The 24,186-nt window shown below is 42.8% G+C and overlaps 1 protein-coding gene across 3 annotated transcripts in view; it reads right to left on the bottom strand.

Moving 5' to 3' along the window:
• Positions 1–5,048, bottom strand: part of LOC136882341 (zinc finger protein 501) — a 165,351-nt gene extending 160,303 nt beyond the window's left edge. For all 3 annotated transcript variants that reach the window (XM_067154962.2, XM_067154937.2, XM_067154954.2), the window contains exon 1: positions 4,749–5,048. The gene's annotated coding sequence lies outside the window, so the exon portion shown is untranslated. The remainder of the gene's footprint in view (positions 1–4,748) is intronic.
• Between the last annotated feature and the right edge of the window lie 19,138 nt (positions 5,049–24,186).

Raw genomic sequence — 24,186 nt, 5'->3', positions numbered from 1 at the left:
CAGATCTAGACCAACACACAAACGGCGCAGCACAGTGGTGGTTCGATTGTCGGAGGTCGACCCACGGATAGGGCAGAGCGGTCATAGTCGCCCCTACAGGCAGTCTCCGGCTGTCCTCAAACTTCACTCGGGACTACGGTGCAAGAATTCTGGTCAACATTTGATCGAACGGATCCAGACTTCCCGGTGGAACATCAGGACTATCAACCTGAAGCGCCAATTATTCACACAGACTGGGATCTCCCACGGGACTCTGCACCTTGGGACATCGCCGACTTCGGAGACGCCGGGTCATCTCCGCAGTATGACGACAGTGTTGACGGTACCACTCCTCACACTTATTATGCCGACGATGATTGGGAAGATGTAACAGATCCAGGCAGCTTTCATCGTCCGCTACGCCAGCCTCCTCTCCCTCCGGATCCGGACTTCCCCACTCTTCAGCCCCTGCCGGAGTTCCTAACTACTTGGAAGAAGCCTACTCATTACCATTCAGTCGCAGTACCCAGCATAGCTCCTGTGCCCTATATGGATACGCCGATAAGACGATTCGCATACCAAGTTCTCACAGAAGGAGTCAGCTTACCCAAGCCTACTCTGGCACCAGCGGTCTTCATTCCTACACCAGCATCTTCATTGATGGATGATGTGATTCAAGATCTTTGCCACAACGGAATACTACGAGAACAAGATATATATCTCATGCCCATCCATTGTTTTGGTGGCAAAACCGGATGGTAGCGCCAGGCTTATTCACGATCTGAGCGGATGAACTAAGTTTTATACCATCCCACATTTTTCTTTGGGCGGACCTGCCTCCGCAATCCGTAAGATTCCTCCATTAGCGCAAATGGTAAAAATTGACATGAAGTCACGATTGTCCCAGCTTCCACTCAGGACACCACATCAGAGATTCCACGGTGTTTACTACCGAGGCAAGAAGTATCCATTCACTAGGCTACCGATGGGGCATACGTTGGCCCCGTCTATCATGCAGCGTTGGGCGGTAGCAGTTTCCGAGGTGCTACTAGACCAGTTCGGAGTCCATAGTGTTTGTCATCTGGATGACTGGCTTCTTTATGGCCCCAGCATCCCAGTGAACGATATCCTATTATATCTCGACTTAGTGTTTGGTATAACTGTGAACACATCTAAATCTATCCTTCAGCCGACTCACAGGATCGTGTTTCTGGGAGTAGTGATAGATACATACTCCCAAACAGTCCAGCTTACAGGTGACGTTCAGACACGCGTGTGCCAATATGTATCTCTCATACCACGTTTTCAAAATTATGAACTCCCACGCATAGCGGGCTACATCTCCTGGGCAGCCTATATTTTGGGATTACCCATGTTCCCTATAAGACATATTCTCACACGAGAATCTTACTGGCCGAGAAGAATATTCAATGAAGACACCTTGGCATCTGTACGCAATATGGGACAGACACACCATATTATTTCCACATACACAGATGCAACCCATCACAGCAATGCGTATACCAGCCACGAACTCAACACAGCGTGGGCTCAAGCTTTCCTCACGTACACGCGAATCAACTGTGCCGAGACAGCAGCAACCATCTACGCAGTGGCAGCAGTTCTTCGGGAAATAGAAGATCGGAACCTGATGTGTGATGAACTGAAGATCTACACTGTTTCTAATGTAACTCTTTATACTTTGTATACGGGCCGTGGCCCCATGCTATATATGTATACATCTTTACTACCAATGTATTCCTTGATTGTTAATAAAGCTGTATGGGGGCATTCGCCTCTCGTGGCTACGGGTCGACTCCCGACGGAAACCTGCTGACGCTCCTTCCCGCGCAGTGCTTGACACTTTACACGCGCTGGCCTGAATCTATATAAGCCAGCCCGCACGGGAGAGGAGCGCCAGTAGTGTTTCAGACGGAGCGATCGGCAGTCACAACTCTAATGGTTAAAATTAGGTTGTGATCGAAGAAAAATAGAGAAGTTCATCATTTCAGTCAATACGCCCCTCATATAAAAGTAATATTAATGGAAATATTAAGGGAATTAGTTTTTACACACCAATAGAGCATATCTATAGTTAACGGGCTTCTGATAAATCACCTGCATACGTCCTACCGTCAGTGGGTAGGGCCTGACACATCCCACTTTGATGAGTGTAGTGTCAGGCATAAGGAAAAACACTGGTTTTATAGATTAAACACTTGAAAAGATTTATATCTAACTTTGTAATATTATTCAGGAATATTCCTTATTAACAGGACGTTTCCAAAGGATTCGTCTTCCCCAGCTCTTTAACAGCTCAAAAGGACAATTATCATCTTAGAGAAATGTTATCCCGTGAATAAAAACCGGAAAATAGCTTCTTCTCTCTAAAACAGCTAATTCATACGCCTCTCGAACCGCCGAACTTTAAATAGCGTAAGAGGTGCGGTGCGGTCGAAGGCTATATGGTTTGTCGTTCATATTAAGGGAGGACGAAGACCTGAGCAAGCACCATCTATCGTAAAATATCCGTACTAGCTCGCGCCGCTATGCTGTTACTAAGATGCTTATAACTCATAATAAACTACCTTGTTCATTTGAACGACTTCGTTCATTAAACAAAGTGCCGCGTGAGCTGTTTCCATGCATAGTACAAATGAACTACCTCGTTCATTTGAACGACTTCGTTCAATGAACGAGGTGCCGCAAGATCTGTTTCCATGAAGACAGCACAAATAAACTACCTCGTTCATTGGGGATGCATCACGCAAAACTTGTCCGCTAGGCAGCGTAATGATAATACCCGGTATGCGCTTTCCGCTGCTCGATTGTTTTACGTGAGTCTTCTATGGAGTATTCCTACATTTGTGATCATAGAAAAGAAACTTTTGCTTTAAATGCATGAAAATGGAGTTACCATATTCTGCTATTTTTTTTAACAAGAAGGGAAATGGTATAGGTGCAATGGCGAATGTGGATTTGGAAGCAGAATTGAAGAAAAGGGGCGGAAAAATATCCGGGGAAAAGTAAGAGTTGATTGCAAGGTAAGGACTAAATGGAGCCACTCTTTCTTTTAGTGTTTTTCTTAATATTGAATACTTTAGGTAAAAAACAACATTTTGAAAATATTCCTAATACGGTATTTTTCTCTTCTTTGTGGCTTAGAGAAGTATCTAAGACACGACAATTGGTGTGACAGCAGTGTCAGGGGCTACATCCAGTAGACTGAACTTCATTTCCCTGAATCGCATGAGCTTCAGGATCTTGTTTGGGACCAGAAGACAAATATAAAGATTTCAAACTTGGAATTAATGTATTATTTCGTGTTCAGGAAGTCTGAAATTAATGAAGCTCCAGTGTCAAATTATACGTCACTGTGTGATTCACGGTACCGTACAGCACGCGGTGTTATGGCTGTTTTCCTACTTCTATATCTTCTTGCTCTCGGAGTTAGTTCCAACGTACCGGTGCCCTCCATGAAAATAACGAAGGTACAGCGTTCTCCTTAAATCGTCGTCCTTCACCTAAATATATTGAAATTAGTCATATTATCTCCTCATAATGTCCTACCTTATTATAAAATTATTTCTTAATTAGTACTAATGAACTTACTTACCAGTTTCAGTAATGACATAATCTTCAACTGTAAAATGTTTCGAGCAGACCTCGATATTAGGAGTCACCTTGTATTTCGTAGGGCCTGCCTACAAATCGCATGCAACCACTTTTTACGGAAAGGATCCTGCTTAGGAAAGTGATGGTATGAATACGGTCGACCTTGATTTTGGGACAATGGGACACAGCAACTGTCAGGCATCACAATTTTCTTGTTGTCTTCGTTGGCGTAACGATATATTAAATCTTTAACTACATCATTTAACTAGGTAACTTCCATCAAAGACACATACCAACAAATGATGAACGTCAAGCGCATACCGGGTACTACTCGTGAGACATCTATCGGTAGTGTTTCAGTACATCCCTTCTGAACGGCAAATAAGCTTGCACACGAATGGTCAATGGCAAGCAGTGTTAATGGTCACGTGACAGCACATCTCTCACACTTCTACCACTGGGAAGGAGGTGTTATACAATATAAAGCTTATCTGTCTCTCCTAGATACCATTTATTCACTTAGGCAGACTGGCGGCGGCATTGCGTAGCTGTTTTCTGTTCGTGCTCATAATAAACCAACTCGTTCATCTGAACAAAGTCCCGCGAGGTCTGTTTCTATAACATCACCTCATGAACTACCTCGTTCATTTGAACGACTCAAGACTTTGAAAGGTATCTAATGAACTAGCTCGAGCAAATGAACTAACTGGACCAATCCCTAAAGTGCGAGAAAAGAGGACGTTGCATAATCCACACTGCATCTCTCACCGAACGCCCACTTCACAAACAATGCGCCGTGCGTTAAAAAAAAAAGAACATTATTAATTAGTACGATTATGGACGAATTTTAACGTGAACATTAATGCAAAAGGTAAGAAATGTTTACACAGTGTCCATTATGGATTTCACAGCATCGTTTGGAAGTCTTTGAATGTAACAAAACATTTCAACCATATCCTATGCCTACATATATAGCCTAGGTACTCGTAAAAAAATTACGCAAAAATAGCAAAAGTTATTACACCGATGCCATGTTCTTGCTGTTAAGTTCTTCATATGCTACCGAAAATTATGTTAAGATATACAGGAAACAACACGTATTATTAAAAGAAGATGAAAAAGTAAAAATAATATGCGTAATATATTTTACTTACCGGTGTCGATACCTTATCGCGTACAGCTCAAATTCACATCTACCCCTTTATACACGCACACCCCAGAGACATAGCCCGCTTCAGTGCCCCTTCGAAATTTCGAATAATTACTTCTAACAAGACGGGTAGAGTGGGTTAGGATGACGATAAGTCGTTCATAGTTCGCTCGCTGTCTGGTGCAAAACTGAACGATAGCGATGGGCGAATGATACGGAAGTTCGAGCAGGCTCGAGTCGGTCTGATATGCCAAAGAGAATAAGTAAGAGTCGACACTCAACGTTATTTTTAACTTCTGTACACAGCGGCTGCCGCAAAGACTGCCGGGAATTGCATGATAGCGCTCGTAGTGGTCGTAGGGAAAAAACAAAAATTACCGGGCGGGCGATTTAAATCGTTTAGCGCGTCGGGTACCCAGGTTCTCACCCTCCCTTCCCTCCCTCCTTCCCGTCCCTCTTAAATATATTCATTTCTTTTCTTTCATATCTTTCTCCTTTCTCTTACCTTTCTTTTTAAATAATTCATTCTGAACAATGATACACGTGAAGGTTGGTCCGTGTATTATTATTATTATTATTATTATTATTATTATTATTATTATTATTATTATTATTATTATTATTATTATTATTATTATTATTTGTGTTTTTTTTTTTTTTTTTTTTTTTGCTTGCTGGAGAAAAGAAGCTTACCAGCCTGTGCTGCTTATCATAATTTTATTTATACTCATTCACAAAGCTATGAAGGAAGGGACTAACTGGACTGGCCTGTGCTGCTTTTTTCTGCTGAGGAAAAAAGAAGCCAACTAGCAAAGGGAGGGAGGAAGGAAGGAAGTGACCAGAAGGTGAGTGGGATTGGCAATCCTTATCCTGATTAAGAAGTACGACTGAAACACTAACAACACCTCGTACCTCCATCCCCTTTTACACACTCTGAGCCACCTCAACAGTCAATAGTATCAAGATATGCCACTCATGCAGAAAATTAAATATAAATACAATGTAAGAAAGAAAGCTATACACAGGAACCAAAATGATTAAAGGAAACTCATATGCTAAGGAGGGAGTTTGTAGGATGCAAAGGTAAATTGAAATTAAACATGATCTTTTGATTTATGGAGCTATATTCTACCTACTATCCACAGTATTACAGGTATAAAAATTGTGCACAAATTTCCACAAATTTCTTGTGATCACAGTATATCATAATTTCATGAAGTTACATTCAGTAGTGTTAATCATGAATTAATATTCATCAGCCAGAAAACAATACAATACATTACAAAATCATTCATTTATGAAAGAAAGACTGGAACTGTCAAGTTACAACATAATAAATACTTTTCTCTCTTTTTGCAGTCCAACGTCAAAAGCTTATGGCAACACCATTTGTATTATCTCAAGAAACTTACTATATGATACATCTTTCAGTCTGTGAAATGAGGCACGTAGGGCCACACACTGAAGAATATTGATATTTGTACTTCTTTTGTATCTGCTAGAGGATGGAAAGTCTCTGGCAGAGTAGTGTTTGAAGAAACCAAAGCATGATAGCATGTACTCTGTTCCTACATATTGCATCAAAACACAGCATATCATTCAATCAGTCATCTGCATTTAGATAATAAACCATGTCAAGCTACAAAATTGTATGCATTCCTTGTATTTACAGTACTTAAAAATGTTCTATTTCATGTGACAGTAAGATATATTTAAATTTCTCTGTTACATGGAAAAGGATAGAATCATGAATATGTTTATGGGCTTAAAAGACAAGAAAGCAATTACAGATTCTGTGAATGTTCCCCTCTTACAACATGCAGGTATTACAAATAATGCTTCCTTTCAGTCCATCCGCAGGGGAGGAGTTCCAATAAATTGAAAGAAATATGTAGCATCAGGATCTACGTACAATAATATGGCAGCTGATCCAGCACAAAACAATCACATGCCACGTCAGAAAATAGCTCAACCCATTAAGATCTACGTTCAAGGAATTGGTCGCTAATTTATGTACAGTATTATGAACAACATGCTGCTACCTTCCGCAACATTACCGTGTGCAAGGGGCTTTGCTGTGACCTAATCAAGATGCCAGTCAAAGGCGGTGGAAATTCACTTCAAATACGGTGCCATTTGTACCTACTGTATATCAAAGGCAGAAATCTGTGTCAGTGGTTGCAGAGTAGGCTAATCCGTGGTCTGACAGCACTGCACTCTGACCGGCCAACCGAATAGAGGAAGGGTGGCCATGGCTTTACACCTCTGCATTTGAGACACAGAAAGAGGCTGTTTCCCTACCACTGGCTGTCCTGAGAATGGTTTTCCTTTCGCCTGGAGTAAGGCGAATGATGGGACAGTTCCTAGTATATGTCAAGGCCACCAAACATCTCGCCTTCACCACAAATCTCCGTGCCTAAGATGATGATGCTTGTTGTTTAAAGGGACCTAACATCTATGTCATCGGCCCCTAATGGTATGAAATGAGATAAATATAATAACAATTTCAAAGTCCAAAATCATCTACTGACCAGGGTTCAAAACACAATGACGAAGAATGAATGAATGGATATGAATTTAGAACAATCAGTGGATCCGACATGTAATGCCCCACATTCCCAGCAACTAGCGTTAAGCAGTAGTATTACTGACCAAGGGACTGCTTCTAAAGCACAATCCTGAATCGATGATGCTTGTAATCTAAAGGGGTCCAAAAACCAGGTCATCAGCCCCTCATAATGGTATTTATCGCTGGGAAAGTACAACCACGGTATTTGTCATGTTGCGATACTAATCAAAACTAGCGTAGACTCGCGGATGGTACTACTCGCAGGTAATGTAATGCGCACATGTAACACACACCCATGGCGTTTCTCACATTGCGGCGCCATTTACAGGCAACACAAACCTATGGTGTTCCTTACCTAGGTGTACTAATCACAGGGACTTGTACTATCCGGGTGTTAAATTTTCATAATTTCTGTCACAAGAAAATGGCTGAACAGAATTCATTGAAAATTGGTATTTTATGTCGGGGAATATGCCACTACAATGTAGGCTATAAATAATTTTATTCACCCTGGATGATTGGTCCTATTGAAAAGAACTACATAACAAAAGTTATAAAGAATGCAATTTCCGATCATTTATGTCTTAATCAGTTTTATCACACCGACTACGATAAGAGTGGTGGTGGTGGTGATTATTATTTCAAGAGGAAGTACAACTAGGCAACAATCCTCTATATATTAGTAATCGGAGAGAAGAAATCGAAGGGGGTCGACACTACGAAAAAATGGAGGTATTGGCCTAAGAAAGACCAGGCCCATGAAGGGCGTGAAAATAAGACTCTCTAGGCTTCCATACGTAATACAGTCGGAGTCAGAAAAGAACAGGTGGTGACCGAGGTAGATGGGATTTTGGTAGATGAAAGTGAGGAGCCTGGCACAAGTGGAAGCAATGCCAGGATTCACCTAAGGGCTCTACGGATGCCTACCCAAGCTCGGAACTCCCATGGCACCCTTTATAGTTGCCTCTTACATCAGGCAGGGGATGCCGTGGGTATTATTCTACTGCCCCCACTCACAGGGGGAGAACTACGGTAAGGAAAGTTTGCACAATTGTTACCATCACATCAAATGAGTTACCAACATCACAAAATTCACAAATACTAATTTAGTTACTTGCACACTGAATACATACCAGTACACATTTCTGTTGAGGAAGATGTGCATACAAATTGCAAATAAGAGAGGAGAGAGATCATGAAATATTTCCTGTGTTCTGATGAGAAATTGTTTCCAAAATACAAAATTTTCAGTGAAAATACCTTTGTTAGAAATGGATGCTTAAACCAAAACTAAGACTTCTTTATAAAATTCATCCAGACAATACCACATGACACTTCCACTTGAGTATTTGATCATTATCACACAATTCTACAGAAATTATGAGCTCATATAAAGGAACAGACTATGAGGACAGTAAACCACACGTTTGAAACTTTCATTGTTCTGAAAAATAACGTCACAGTTTTTCACTTCCCATTTAGCAGATATGCTTAATGCTCCTTATAATATTAATAATAATAAAAAATGTCCCATGAAGTTTAAATAAAATGTTCGATTATACAACTCTACGGCAGGAATTTACAAAAGTCATTATGAATGCAATTAAGACAAATGGAGCCTGAAACATGCAGATGTTTGGCATATTTTGAATAAGAACACAGAACATGAATATACTTGTTTTCCACCTTTATGAACAATTATAATCATGTTATGGGCTTCATAACGATGTCTCATTTTTTTGGCTATGAGTTTTATATAGCACCGATTGATGGCAACGATGGAATGGGTCTCAGAAGGAAGCAGCTGTGGCCTTAATTAAGGTACGGCCTTAGTATATCTGCCTGCCTATTGCAAAGAAGGGAAACCATCTTCACTGTTGCCGTCAGTGGGACTCGAACACACCACTGCCCAAGTGCAATCTCACAGATATGTGACCACACTGTGTAGCCTACGTGCTGGGTGTTTTGTAATACAAAATTAAAAACTTTAATACCCATTCATTACGATTTTGCAAATTGAAATTGTTTAATTTTAAGTCTTCAACAATATTGAACTCATACACAGTGCTCTCCCTAGGACCTTTCACGGACCGCCCGGCTATCATAACCTAGATATCTGTTAATTATACAATATTTCAGGTTAATTTACATCACACCGACACAGATAGATCATATGGCGATGATGGGATAGGAAAGTGCTAGGAGTGGAAAGAAAGCAGGCATGGCCATTAATTAAAGTACAGCCCCAGCATTTACCTGCTGTGAAAATGGGAAACCACGGTAACCATCTTCAGTGCTGTCGACAATGTTTTTTTTTCTTTTTTTTTTTTTTGCTAGTTGCTTTACGTTGCACCGTCACAGATAGGTCTTATGGCAACGATGGGATAGGAAAGGCCTAGGAATTGGAGGGATGTGGCCGTGGCCTTAATCAAGGTACAGCCTCAGCATTTGCCTGGTGTGAAAATGGGAAACCACGGAAAAACATTTTCAGGGCTGCCGACAGTCGGATTCGGGATGCAAGCTTACAGCCACGTGCTTCTGACCACATGGCCAACTCGCCCGGTACAGTGGGGCTTGAACCCACTATTTCCCAAAAAACAAGCTCACACCTGCGTGCTCCTAACTCACTTGGTTTACATAATATTAATACATATTTCAGTCATTGAAAACCTACAACCTATTTTCCAGTCAGTGACCGGGTCAGGTATGGAATGAACCAAACCAAACGGCACTACAGCCCTTGAAGGGCCTTGGCCTACCAAGCGACCCCTGCTCAGCCCGAAGGCCTGCAGATTACGAGGTGTCAGTGGTCAGCACAACGAATCCTCTTGGCCGTTATTCTTGGCTTCTTAGACCGGGGCCGCTATCTCACCGTCGGATAACTCCTCAATTCTAATCACGTAGGCTGAGTGGACCTCGAACCAGCCCTCAGGTCCAGGTAAAAATCCCTGACCTGGCTGGGAATCGAACCTGGGGCCTCCGGGTAAGAGGCAGGCACGTTACCCCTACACCACGGGGCTGGCCAGGTATGGAATGAATGAGGCCCAATCTTGTGGCGAGGATAGGAATTGTGCCGGCTGTCAAAGCCTGTCGCACTCCTCTGGGGCAATGATTAATGACTGACAGATTAAATGACAGTGGAGAATGTTGTTGGAATGAAAGATAACAGGGAAAACCAGAGTACCCGGAGAAAACCTGTCCCGTCTCCGCCTTGTCCAGCACAAATCTAACATGGAGTGGCCGGGATTTGAACCACGGAACCCAGCGGTGAGAGGCCACCGCGCTGCCACCTGAGCTACAGAGGCTACACATATTTCAGTCATTATGTGTTCCAAATTAAAATGTAAACACTGTAAAACTGTTTATTTAAATGAAAAATCTTCATCATTGTCAGCATAATTGCACGAGTTACATCGGTAGTGTCGTGCGCGAGCAGTGTCTGGATTAGCGTGGAATAGCATGCAAGCAGTCGATTTCGCGGGACGTAACTTTTTTTTGTAAGTTGCTTTACGTCACACCGACATAGAGAGGTCTTATGGCAACGATGGGGCAGGAGAGGGCTAGGAGTGGGAAGGAAGCGGCCGTGGCCTTAATTAAGGTACAGCCCCAGCATTTGCTTGGTGTGAAAATGGGAAACCACGGAAAACCATCTTCAGGGCTGCCGACAGTAGGGTTCGAACCCACTACCTCCTGGATGCGAGCTCATAGCTGCGCACTCCTAACTGCACGGCCAACTCGCCCGGTGGCATGACAGCAAATCCATTGGTACATCCTAGGTGTCCATAGCCTTTGTACCCACCAATTTAATCCAAAGTAACATTGTAATGAAGTCTAGAAGACAAAGAAACTTCATTACAAATGAGGGACCAAACTTTTTGATCACTAGCCTACTCACAGTTCTGACTCGAGATTCTAACACTTAGAAGAAAGCCGTGCCAATGCCTGTAGGAAATGAAAAGGAATTAAGCATTTTGGTAAGGGTTCAACAGTATCACTATTGGCTGTAGTAGTAGAAACAGCAATACTACAAGTGATAGTAACAATGGTAGAAGTAGCAGCAGTACCGGTAACAGGAGTGGAGGCAGTGGGAGCAGCAGCAGCGGAACTCATAGCAGCCGAAGGACCTGACCGACATCCAGACTTATGTCGAGGCACATCTATATGGAAAAAAAAAAAAAAAATCACTAAGATATGAATTTTTTTCTCCCCTACTACAGTGAATGCAATCATCATTCATTTATAAATATATCTATAGTTATTATGGTCTTCCTACAGTTCTTAAGGTAGGAATAACAGGAATAAAATTACACTGAGCATGCTGTCCACCAAAATTCGTTAAGCACTTGACTGTATTGAGGGATATTAAAGGACTGATTTTGCTCTTTTCAACTTGCTAGGTAAGGCAAGACCAAGGCCCCACACCGCTGGCTGCGCAAAAGCGTGTGACTGGGGAAGATATGTCCATGCGCGTACCGCCATCTTGCGGGCACTCCACAGCTCACCGAGGAGACCGTACTATGGAATTCATGCATTAACTTACATTTCGCACATATGAAAACACCTGCCCTGGTAAATTAATGCCAGCCTACACAGACTACCATGTACACACGCAATAAATATAAATAATATCAAGACCTTGGTAAAATTGAAAATACTTGTGTATAAAAACTGAACACATTTTGCATTGTACTGAACAATCTACACAAATCCTTTGGATAGCGTATAGATGGGGCACATAAAATAAAATTTAAAAATAAGAAAACCTTTAGCAGACTGAATAAGAAGACTGAAAAGTACACTACTAACAAAAATAAATATACCATACTTCCTATTTGAAATTCACTCTCCGAAAACAGAAAAAAAAAAAACAGTATACAGGCCTAGCGGTACTTAAACGTAATCATGTCGCTCATTTTAATATAAGCGTCATGTTTGTAACTGATGTGTTTGAACATTCGGAACAGATACATGTAATTGAAACCTAGGCTCTACACTTTAGCTTTATTGAAAATACGAATACTTGTTCAAATGACAGCGACCTACAACATAAGTACGATTACATATCGCGAGAGAAAAATTGCCCGTCTCTCAGCAGACTGAAGAACACATTAGTTAAATATTTACACACTTCTGTACCGATAACAATAATCTTCAGTATCAACAAAAAGGAAACCTGTGAAATAAAATATTTCTATGAACGGTACATAGCTTATCATTCCTCTCTCATACGTCATTGCAGCAAATTTTACTCAAGTTTCTGAACAGTTTAAAAATCACATAACTGCGAAAATCTTTCTAAAATATCAGATACATTTATCATTTTCTGAATATGAAATACCGCCTCCGCGGTGTAGGAGTAGCGTGCCTACCACTTACCGGAGGCCCCGGGTTCAGTCCCCGCCCAGGTTAGGGAATTTTACCTGGATCTTAGGGCTAGTTCGAGGTCCACTCAGCCTACATGATTACAATTGTAGAGCTATCTACGGGTGAGATAGCGGCCCCGGTCTAGAAAGCCAAGAATAACGGCCGAGAGGATTCGTCGTGCTGACCACATGACACCTCGTAATCTGCATGCCTTCAGGATGAGTAGCTCTCGCTTGGTAGGCCGTGGCCTTTCGGTTTGGTTTGGTTTATCTATGACATAACGTAATGGTATGAGTAGAACTTAAATGATCATGTCTGTGTGATTTGGATTTAGGAGAACTTAAGAGATAAGTTACGATACCAATAAATCATTTTTCAGATACCGGTAATTGATAATAATTTGAAGCAATACCTTACACTAATATTAAAAGGGTTTCCTTAAGCTTTATCAGTCATATCTTACGAATTCTAGGCCCAAGTTTATCAAATTTGTAATACCGGTACACAGTCTGTACGAAAAATATGTATGCTTTTTCAGAACAGCTGTTTAGTTCTAAAAACTTATCCCCGATGGATTGGAAAGAGGCAAAGAGGGGAAAAAAGAAGCCTAAAAATTCTAAATTTAATGTCCATACATTGTCTGAATCAACCACCTTGTAACCTGTTTAGTTTTCGATTATGGTCATTGAAAGTCATTTTTTAACAGTTCAATTTCTCCTCACATGTGAAAAGAAATACCAGATCCCATCTGATAGCGATCTGTACAAATGAAGGTTGCACATGAATTCACCCTGGTGAATACGGTACCTTTCCATTCCACACGTAAGGCCTAACTTACTTCCCTTTAATATTGCCGAAAAATTTAACTAGCGTATCGTACAAGCTCTCACATTCCTTGAAGATATTTGACAATATAGTTTCACTCCGTCACATATAATACCACAACAGATCCACTAACAGACATGATTCAAATCGAAAACATGCAATGGACTGTAAACATTACCACGTGCTACCCATGCATTCAAAGCTGAAGCGCCCGCAACATGGCGATGCGCGAAAGTGTTCAATATTCCGCATACCATCAGCGCGCTCTGTGAGTCTAGATAAGTAATATTAAAGTCTTTGGGCAAGACTAGGTATGACGGACATTACAGTGACTTTCATTATGAGAAGCGAGGTTCAACCTTGTCTGCCACTGTTGAATTTACCATAATTACCTCCAGAGAGCAATTTGAAATAAACAACAGGAAAATTTGATATGTCACAGTACTGTGACCATTAATAATATTAATAATGATAATAATTACTTACTTCTATCTGAGACAGTATCTTCGATAGAGGTCCCGGATAGCTGGAGCAGCGAAAATGTCTCAAACACATAGTGTGGTTCCTCAGCTGCTTTGAAGAAAGCTGCCGCAACTTTCGGATTCCCACAATGTCCAGCCACTTTTTGCAAATATCACGTCTAGGAACAGGGAAATGGTGAAATAAGATAAGATTCCCTGCTGCCAGAACTCTTCGCTATTGGTGTATATCCCACAAATTTGGCACTTTCCATGCATGATCTAAGGAATAAAAAGAAATAGAAGGAAATAATTAAGAGCACTATCTACAGTTTATACTTTTACTGCTAAATTCAATACCATCAAAACGACAGTGGCTTATCAGAAATAATAGGACTACATCAACTGAATTTAATAAATTAAGAATTTATTGCAGCCGAAAGGCCACAACATGACATAAATAAGTATGATACACATGTTATTGTTATTAATAACAACCACCACGAAAAAATACTTTAAAAAAAGATATTTTTGGGAACAGAAACAGCTATCAATCATCAACTTAATAACTTACATAACCTCCTGTGGCCTAGTGTTCTTTTAAGAGGACACTGTTTAAAATAGTATCAAATATCCCGCAAAAAATATTTTAAACAATAAACTAAATATAACTCTGAGTAGGCCGAAAAGTTGGTGTTATATTTATTGGAATTTCATTTTAATTGGTGTGATATGCATTTTATATTCCGGCCTCAGGAGGTTAATAAAACAAGAATAATAAGGAATTCTTACCTCAAATATCTTCTACTTCTTCAAACAAGAAATTCCACTCAGAATTTCACTGAAAAACACCCGCAGAGCATGAAAACGAAAATAAAGATAAACAAAGATGACAAAGTAGACTGGTCTCACACGTGGTTATCAAAGCAATAGTTACGAATTTATTTCAGCCGAAAGACCATAACGTGACATAAATATGTGTTACGCATGTTATTGTTATTAATAACATACCCGCATATAGTGAAAACGAAATTAAAAACGGGTTGGCAACTTCAAAACACATAATTACAAACTACGACAGCGACAAACTGCCCCATCGACCGGGAATTCTCAACTCGAAATCGACCAATAGCAATCGGGAGTTGTTTCTACCAATAGGAGCTCCCGTATTTGTCACGTGAAGTTTGGTGAAGTGACGTCAGGTACAACCTCGAAGCATGTTGGTCGTAGGGAAAAATTACTCAGTCTGGGCTTAGCCCTCGGAAGCGTAGGGTCTATGCGACTGTCACCCCCCTGTGATACGCTACGTAGGCTCGATGCCGTATCGAACCTGTTCGAACTGTCAGGCGACACCACACATCGACTAAGCGGAGCGCGGACGGAAAATTCGTCCTATTAGATTACTACTAGGTACACTCAGTATATTTATGTGTGGGGGGTGGTGAACACAACGTTCTCAGTGAATGGAAAGAGCATTTGTTTAAGTCTTTCTGGCAGTACAAACAACAGATTGGTAATATTTATTTCGTTAATATGTACCTTTGCATTTTACATTTTGTCCGCTCTTCAGAAATACGTTTCTGTATAACTTTGTCGTGTTTTGCAGGCTTAATGTTATTAATCATTACTTTCAAGTACCGATAGTTAACATGTTTTTCGTATGCTACGAGCTATTATTTTCTCATTAATAATTAGTAATACATTTTTATTTTATTTGCTATTGGCTTTACGTCGCACCGACACAGATAGGTCTTATGGCGACGATGGCACAGGAAAGGGCTAGGACTCGGAAGGAAGCGGCCGTAGCATTAATTAAGGTACAGCCCCAGCATTTGCCTGGTGTGAAAATGGGAAACCACGGAAAACCATCTTCAGGGCTGCCGACGGTGGGGCTCGAACCCACTATCTCCCAATAATACATTATTATGTCCGCCTCTGTGGTGTAGTGGTTAGTGTGATTAGCTGCCACCCCCGGAGGCCCGGGTTCGATTCCCGGCTCTGCCACGAAATTTGAAAAGTGGCACGAGGGCTGGAACAGGGTCCACTCAGTCTCGGGAGGTCAACTGAGTAGAGGTGGGTTCCATTCCCACCTCAGCCATCCTGGAAGTGGATTTCCGTGGTTTCCCACTTCTTCTCCAGGCAAATGCCGGGATGGTACCTAACTTAAGGCTACGCAGGTGAGGCCGACTGGGCGAGGTACTGCTCATCCTCCCCAGTTGTATCCCCCGACCCAGAGTCTGAAGCTCCCGGACACTGCCCTTGAGGCGGTAGAGGTGGGATCCCTAGCTGAGTTCGAGGGAAAAACCGACCCTGGGGGGTATGCAGATTAAGAAAGAAAGAAAATGCATTATTATAATAGACGAATTTGTTATTACTTCAGACAGAGCAGACAATGGCCGGTAGGAAAAGGTCATGGACTTGGGACTACTTTGAAGAGCTTCCAGACAAACGAGTAAAATGCACTCGATGTGATAAAATATTAAAACGATAGTAAAAATACATCGACGATGATAAGATACTTAAAAATTCATAATATTCGTCCTTCGTCGAATGACACCATTCCAAATGAGGGGGAGACACCTCCACGTAAACGACGTCGACATATGCAGGTAAAATATTCTTAAGAGGTTCCGTTTTGTTTTTCATGAACAGCACAGTGGACGGCCGCTCGCATTTGACTGGCGAAAAGCTCAGAATGTCCGCCTAGACAGGGTCTACATAGTTTACTGTTGAGGTATACAGTTTATACCGATTTTACGTGCGTAAGCATTACGTTATGAAACCATCAATTTATTAATTGATTGGCAATTAGTCCGCCTCTGTTGTGGAGTGGTTAGTGTGATTAGCTGCCACCCCCGGAGGTCCGGGTTCGATTCCCGGCTCTGCCATGAAATTTGAAAAGTGGTGCGAGGGCTGGAACGGGGTCCACGCAGCCTCTGGATGTCAACTGAGTAGAGGTGGGTTGGATTCCCACCTCAGTCATCCTCGAAGTGGTTTTCCGTGGTTGCCCACTTCTCCTCCAGGCTATTGCCGTGATGGTACCTAACTTAAGGACACGGCCGCTTCCTTCCCTCTTCCTTGTCTATCCCTTCCAATCTTCCCATCCTCCCGCAGGGCCCTTGTTCAGCATAACAGGAAAGGCCGCGTGGGCAAGGTACTGGTCATCCTCCCCAGTTGTATCCCCGATCCAGAGCCTGAAGCTCCAGGATACTGCCCTTGAGGCGGTGGAGGTAGGATCCCTCGCTGAGTCCGAGGGAAAAACAGACCCTGGAGGGTAAGCAGATTAAGACGAAGAAGAAGATGGGCAATTAAAGTAAACGATGCCGAAAACCGAAAAAGTAGCTAGTGGGTCGTAAAGCCAATAACGAACAATGGGGTTCTTTACTTCTATGATTATGGCCCCAAACAGGAAATAAACACCCCTTACATCCTCGTTTTAAAGCGCTGGGGAAATCGGGAAAGAATAATAATTTTATTGGCTTTACGTCCCACTAACAACTTTTACCGTTTTCGGACACGCCAAGGCGCCGGAAGTTAGTTCCGCAGGAGTTCTTTGCGTGCCATTAAATCTACCGACAAGAGGTTGACGTATTTGAGCTCGAACCTCGGCGCGTATCGGATCGGCTCGATCTCGCTCGAACACGGGTATCGTTTGCCCGTCACTAACTGTAGCCCGAGTTAGACTCCGCCTTCGGTCGCGTGACTGCTCGAACTTGCTTGAACCTCGCCGCGTATCGGGTCGGCTCGATCCTGCTCGAACACGAGTATCGTTCGCCCATCACTAGCTGTAGCCCGAGTCAACTGCGCCTTCGGTCACGTGACTGCTCGAACCTCGGCGCGTATCGGGTCGGCTCTATACTGCTCGAACACGGGTATCGTTCGCCCATCACTAGCTGTAGCCCGAGTCAACTGCGCCTTCGGTCACGTGATGACTGCTCGAGCTTACTTCGAACAGACTCGAACCTCGGCCCGTATCGGGTCGGCTCGATCCCCCTAGAACACAGGTATCGTTTGCCTATCACTAGCTGTAGCCCGAGTCAGACTCACCCTTCGGTCATGTGACAGCTCGAGCTTGCTTCAAACAGGCTCGAACCTCGGCTCGTAGCGGGTCGGCTTGATCCCGCTAGAACACAGGTATCGTTTGCTTATCACTAGTTGTAGCCCGAGTCAGAATCCGCCTTCGGCCTTGTGACAGCTCGAGCTTGCTTCGAACAGGCTCGAACCTCGGCGCGTATCGGGTCGGCTCGATCCCGCTAGAACACAGGTATCGTTTGTCCATCACTAGCTGTAGCCCGAGTCAGAATCCGCCTTCGGTCTTGTGACAGCTCGAGCTTGCTTCGAACAAGCTCGAACCTCGGCTCGTATCGGGTCGGTTCGATCCCGCTAGAACACAGGTATCGTTTGTCCATCACTAGTTGTAGCCCGAGTCAGAATCCGCCTTCGGTCTTGTGACAGCTCGAGGTTGCTTCGAACAGGCTCGAACCTCGGCTCGTATCGGGTCGGCTCGATCCCGCTAGAACACAGGTATCGTTTGTCCATCACTAGCTGTACCCCGAGTCAGAATCCGCCTTCGGTCATGTGACTGCTCGAGCTTGCTTCGAACAGGCTTGAACCTTGGCGCGTATCGGGTCGGCTCGATCCCGCTAGAACACAGGTATCGTTTGTCCATCACTAGCTGTAGCCCGAGTCAGAATCCGCCTTCGGTCTTGTGACAGCTCGAGCTTGATTCGAACAAGCTCGAACCTCGGCTCGTATCGGGTCGGTTCGATCCCGCTAGAACACAGGTATCGTTTGTCCATCACTAGCTGTAGCCCGAGTCAGAATCCGCCTTCGGTCTTGTGACAGCTCGAGCTTGCTTCGAACAAGCTCGAACCTCGGCTCGTATCGGGTCGGTTCGATCCCGCTAGAACACAGGTATCGTTTGTCCATCACTAGCTGTAGCCCGAGTCAGAACCCGCCTTCGGTCTTGTGACAGCTCGAGCTTGCTTCGAACAAGCTCGAACCTCGGCGCGTATCGGGTCGGCTCGATCCCGCTAGAACACAGGTATCGTTTGTCCATCACTAGCTGTAGCCCGAGTCAGAATCCGCCTTCGGTCATGTGACTGCTCTAGCTTGCTTCGAACGGGCTCGAACCTCGGCGCGTATCGGGTCGGTTAGATCCCGCTAGAACACAGGTATTGTTTGTCCATCACTAGCTGTAGCCCGAGTCAGAATCCGCCTTCGGTCATGTGACTGCTCTAGCTTGCTTCGAACAGGCTCGAACCTCGGCGCGTATCGGGTCGGCTAGATCCCGCTAGAACACAGGTATCGTTTGTCCATCACTAGTTGTAGCCCGAGTCAGAATCCGCCTTCGGCCTTGTGACAGCTCGAGCTTGCTTCGAACAGTCTCGAACCTCGGCGCGTATCGGGTCGGTTAGATCCCGCTAGAACACAGGTATTGTTTGTCCATCACTAGCTGTAGCCCGAGTCAGAATCCGCCTTCGGTCATGTGACTGCTCTAGCTTGCTTCGAACAGGCTTGAACCTTGGCGCGTATCGGGTCGGCTCGATCCCGCTAGAACACAGGTATTGTTTGTCCATCACTAGCTGTAGCCCGAGTCAGAACCCGCCTTCGATCACGTGACTGCTCAAACTTGCTTCGAACCTCGGCCCGTAACGGGTCGGCTCGGTCCCGCTTGAACACGGATATCGTTTGCCCATCACACGCGTAGAGAGCGGGATCGAGCCGACCCGATACGCGCCGAGGTTCGAAGCAAGCTCGAGCAGTCACGTGATCGAAGGCGGAGTCTGTCTCGGGCTACAGATAGAACGTGCCGATTAGCAAACAGCATATGAAGTGAAGCACCTTTCGCACATGTGTGTGTATAATATTTATAACGAAGGTGCGTGCTTTCACATATTACTACATTCAGTCATTGACGTATATCTTATGAGGAATAAAGGTTGGCCATAAAATTAGAAGGCTTAGATTATGATAATATGCAATGAAAATGACGAAGGATGTACCCGTAATATTCCCCGCGTATTAACAGAAGTATTTCCTCCCAAGGCAGTACTTGTGTGCCGTGTAACAACTGCACGTTTGACGCAACATTATGAATAAAAAACCAAACCAAACCCCATGGCGCAACAGCCTCGAAGGGCCATGGCTTACCAAGCGACCGCTGCTCAGCCCGAAGTTCTGCAGATTACGAGGTGTCGTGTGGTCAGCACGACAGATCTTCTCGTCTGTTATTCTTGGCTTTCTAGGCCGTGCAAAGTTATGAATACGATAATATTATTCGTACAATGTCATGCTTTGGGCGGCTAAGACAGCTGTGCAGTGCAGCAGGCGAGGTTCTCCTTCTGTCCTCAATGTTGGGGGGTTTGAATCCACTCCTTGGGAGAGTATTACCCTTGTTGCTCGTATAGAAGACTTTGAGTAAGAAAGGATTGACATCTCATCAATCGTATACACAAATACATGTATAAATATTATGATGCAGCAATGTTACTGTCTGATTGCGTGAAATATAGGCTATATGAAACTCAAACGTGACTCGCGATTTCAAGCTGTATCATTTACAATAATTCAGGTCAATCGGTTCAGTAGTTTTCGAGCCCATCTGGAACAAATAAAACAAGACATCATCTTATGGTTTTAAAAATCCTGAACCTACCGGGTATCGAACCCGGGACCCTTGTAACCAAAGGCCAACACGCTTACCATTGAGCCATGCACCCGAGCGAGAAACGTGTCAACAACAACTGCAGGTAAAATATACATTTTTAGTCTTGTAACCATTTAAATATGTAACTATTACGACACGTGAATGGTTTCCTCTTTCTGTCTTTATACGGCCCAAACAACACATTTTAGTAGAGAATTGGTTTATTCGGATGGAGGCATGTGTAACGAATCATCGCACAAACACAAATTTTGACTGTCTCCAATATATAGGTATGGGTCGAAATTATATTATGTACAAAATACACGGAAGTAACAGTAGAGAGGACGAACCGGTACTGTCCAGCATAAATACTCTTACATATCCTTCTCAAGTTTGCTGGGTGTTAGTAACAGCAAGGCGCTAGCTTGCGGCGCTCGCAAAAGCTCGAGCAAAGCTCGAACAGGCTCGAGCTCTGACGTCATCTGTTCGAGCAGCTCGAGCCGGGCTCAAGCACATCACTACTGAACGACTCAAAAAATGACTTAAGGCCACCACACACAGAAAGCTAGGCCAAAGCCTACTAGATACTAGAAGGCCTGGACAGAGAGCCAATTTCTTGCATTAAAAGAGGGATAATAGTTTTTCTCTTTTCCACCGGTAGGTTCGCGTTTATGTGCTGTTGTTTGGCGCGAATTCTATGATTACGTGTGTTACTGCAACATGTTTTATGAGAAGAATAACATATTAAACTTCGTTTTATAAGGAAAGGCCTTATCTAACATGAAATATGAAAAGTTTTGTCGTTCTTTAATTTATTTGGTCTCACGATTTGCAATATATGGATGGTTGTTGAGATGCACTTAACATTTTTTAGTTATGTGCTTCCAAATTACCTTAAAGGTGGTGGTGATTATAGTTTTAAGAGGAAGTACAACTAGGCAACCATCCTCTATATAACACTAATCAGAGAGAGAAACTGGAAGGGACCAGACACTTCGAAAAATGAAAGTATCGGCCAGAGGAAGACGAGGGCCACAAAGGGCGTGAAAGTGAAAGACTCCCTACCCTTCGGAAACCTAATAGCGTTGGGGTCGGCAAAGAACCAGAGTTTACCAAGGAAGGTCGGATAGGATAGATGAAAGTGAGGAGCCTGGCACAAGTGGAAGAAATGCCAGGACTCAGCTAAGGCCCCCGTGGTCGCCAACCCACGATCCAAATTTCAGAGCCCCTGGGTCCAATTGCCGTCAAGTTTCTCTATCCATTCTGTGGGTTAAGGTGGTTTATTGTTGCGTGTCTAACTTGTGATAGTACATATATCACACCCCAGAATTATATGTAGAAGTTAGAGATATTATTGTCAGTATTCTATTTTTATTATTATTATTATTATTATTATTATTATTATTATTATTATTTCATTTGTATACTTTGCCATTTATATTGGTAAGCTGGAGGATATCCACATATGTAGGTATGAGTAATTTGTTTTGCACGAGTGGGAAAACATTGCTGTAATAACTCTGGTAATTTGAATGAGTCATATGGCTACCCCAGTGTCTGTTGCGCTGTACTTGTGTCAGGAAATTCCATTAGTCATGTATATATCCCAGCCTGATGAGATGAGCTTGTTGTTGTACCAGGGAAATTTGATGATTCATGTAAAACTCCCGAGGGTTTGTTTATAACTTGGGAGAAAGAAGAGGTTCACTCATGATTGGGTGGCAAGCACCAATCCAGACGTATCATCTGAGAGGAGGGGTATGTTGATGTCTATAAAGGTGGATCATACGGCAGCAACCGAGGACATTGTACGGAACATTGTAAGGGTGATTGTAGAGGTGATTGTAAAGGAACGAGAAGGAGGATAACTACAACTACAACTACAACTACAACTGACGCACTGTACGGGAAGGAAGTGGTGTTGATACACGGTACTGGAGTGATACGGCAGCAATGGACTGGACTTCAAACGTTCGTGGAGCGTAGTCTTGTTATGTTCGTGGAAAGTGGCTGATTGTGGAGAGTGCTAGCGCATTAAGTATTGTAGCACTTGTGGCGGCCTAGCATTATATGTTGGTGAAAGCTATCTCAGACTTTCCATAATTTATGTTGAGGATCGACAGACGTGTGTATATATCTTTACAACAAGTGTTAAAACATGTGAACACAGTAGTACAAGGTACAGTATCTGTGTGATGTGATAACTGCCGATTATGAGAATCGGTAAGTCGAATTGATAAAGAGACAGTGAAGGGTATTTATCTTCATACATGTACATTGTTCATCGGACCATCTACAAATGGTAGCTTAGTTCTCGCTTTCGTTTTCCCACGATTTTCATTATTATTGTTGTTGTTGTAAATACGGAGTCTTCCAGCAATATTTTATGTGTGCATTATATGTATAATGTTGTATGTTGATGAGGTGCTCATGCACGGAATTTGTTAAGAATATAGGTAGCTATTTTAGATTCAGTGTTATTGATGAACCTAGGTGCAGTTCCTACCTAATTAGTCGTTTTCAGGAGGTTAGGTAAGGCCTGCAGCAGATGTACCAGTACGCAGCATTATGTACACGCCCTGGGATATAAAGTTTATCATGCTCTTATCTAAATTCGAGGGATCCATTCTGGTGAACTCTGGCGCCCATACTACGGACATTTCGGTTAATTATGCTTATTAATTTTATTAAGTTTTTGAGTAATTTTATTTTTATATTTTTATTCATGATTTATTTATTATTATCATCAAAACGTTACAAAGTGCACATCTCACAGCGAAGAAATATACACAAATATAAAATTTCATCTTTTCCTAAAGATCCGAGTTTACGGGAGAAATGGAGGCTTGCTATTTCTCGACAGGGCAGCAGAAAAGGATCTCTTTGGGCTCCTAATGACAACTCCAGAATACGTAGCTTGCACTTTGTCGAATCAGATTACAGTGTAAGTGCTGTGAGGGGAATTTGGCTCCCCGACAAAGTGCCGACGTAAATTCGTCTTTTCTTAAAAATGTATTAATATTTACAACGCGGGCGTTAGGATATCTCGGAAAATGTAACCTTGTCCGAAAGCTGAAATTCCTCACCGCTCCAAAGTTTAAAGAGACGTTTCAGTGCCGCGACTGTGATCAAGCACACATCACATACGTAATACTTTAAAAAAAATTCAGGCCTGTTCTTGATACTAATGCAAAGCAAGAGACTAAAGACTGTGATTTATTAAACAAATTCAAGAGCCAGCCTCCGAGCAAAAAAGTGTTAAAATTATAGAAATAAGGAGAAATCTTGTTAGTACTTCTATTTAGGCCGATTTCCCTATTCTTTATTCTTGTGTGATAATGAAGTGCTAAATGAAAGAAATATATGAAGTGTAGTGTGTTCTAAGTTGTGTTATATATTTATATCTGATTCACACCGGGCATAATGATAATACAATGTATTATATCGCGTTATTGTATGGATCTTCAATATAAAGATATAGACAGAACATGAGAACAACAGAACACAAACGCGATCCAAGCGGCAATTGCCTGAACTACTTTGTTCGCCCAGAAATATGTCGCCTTGTCCAGGCCTT

The sequence above is a fragment of the Anabrus simplex genome, chromosome 1 (genome assembly GCF_040414725.1).
Source record: "Anabrus simplex isolate iqAnaSimp1 chromosome 1, ASM4041472v1, whole genome shotgun sequence".
Lineage (NCBI taxonomy): Eukaryota > Metazoa > Arthropoda > Insecta > Orthoptera > Tettigoniidae > Anabrus > Anabrus simplex.
The sequence above is the reverse complement of the archived record's forward strand: the minus strand, read 5'-3'. Positions and strand labels throughout refer to the sequence as shown.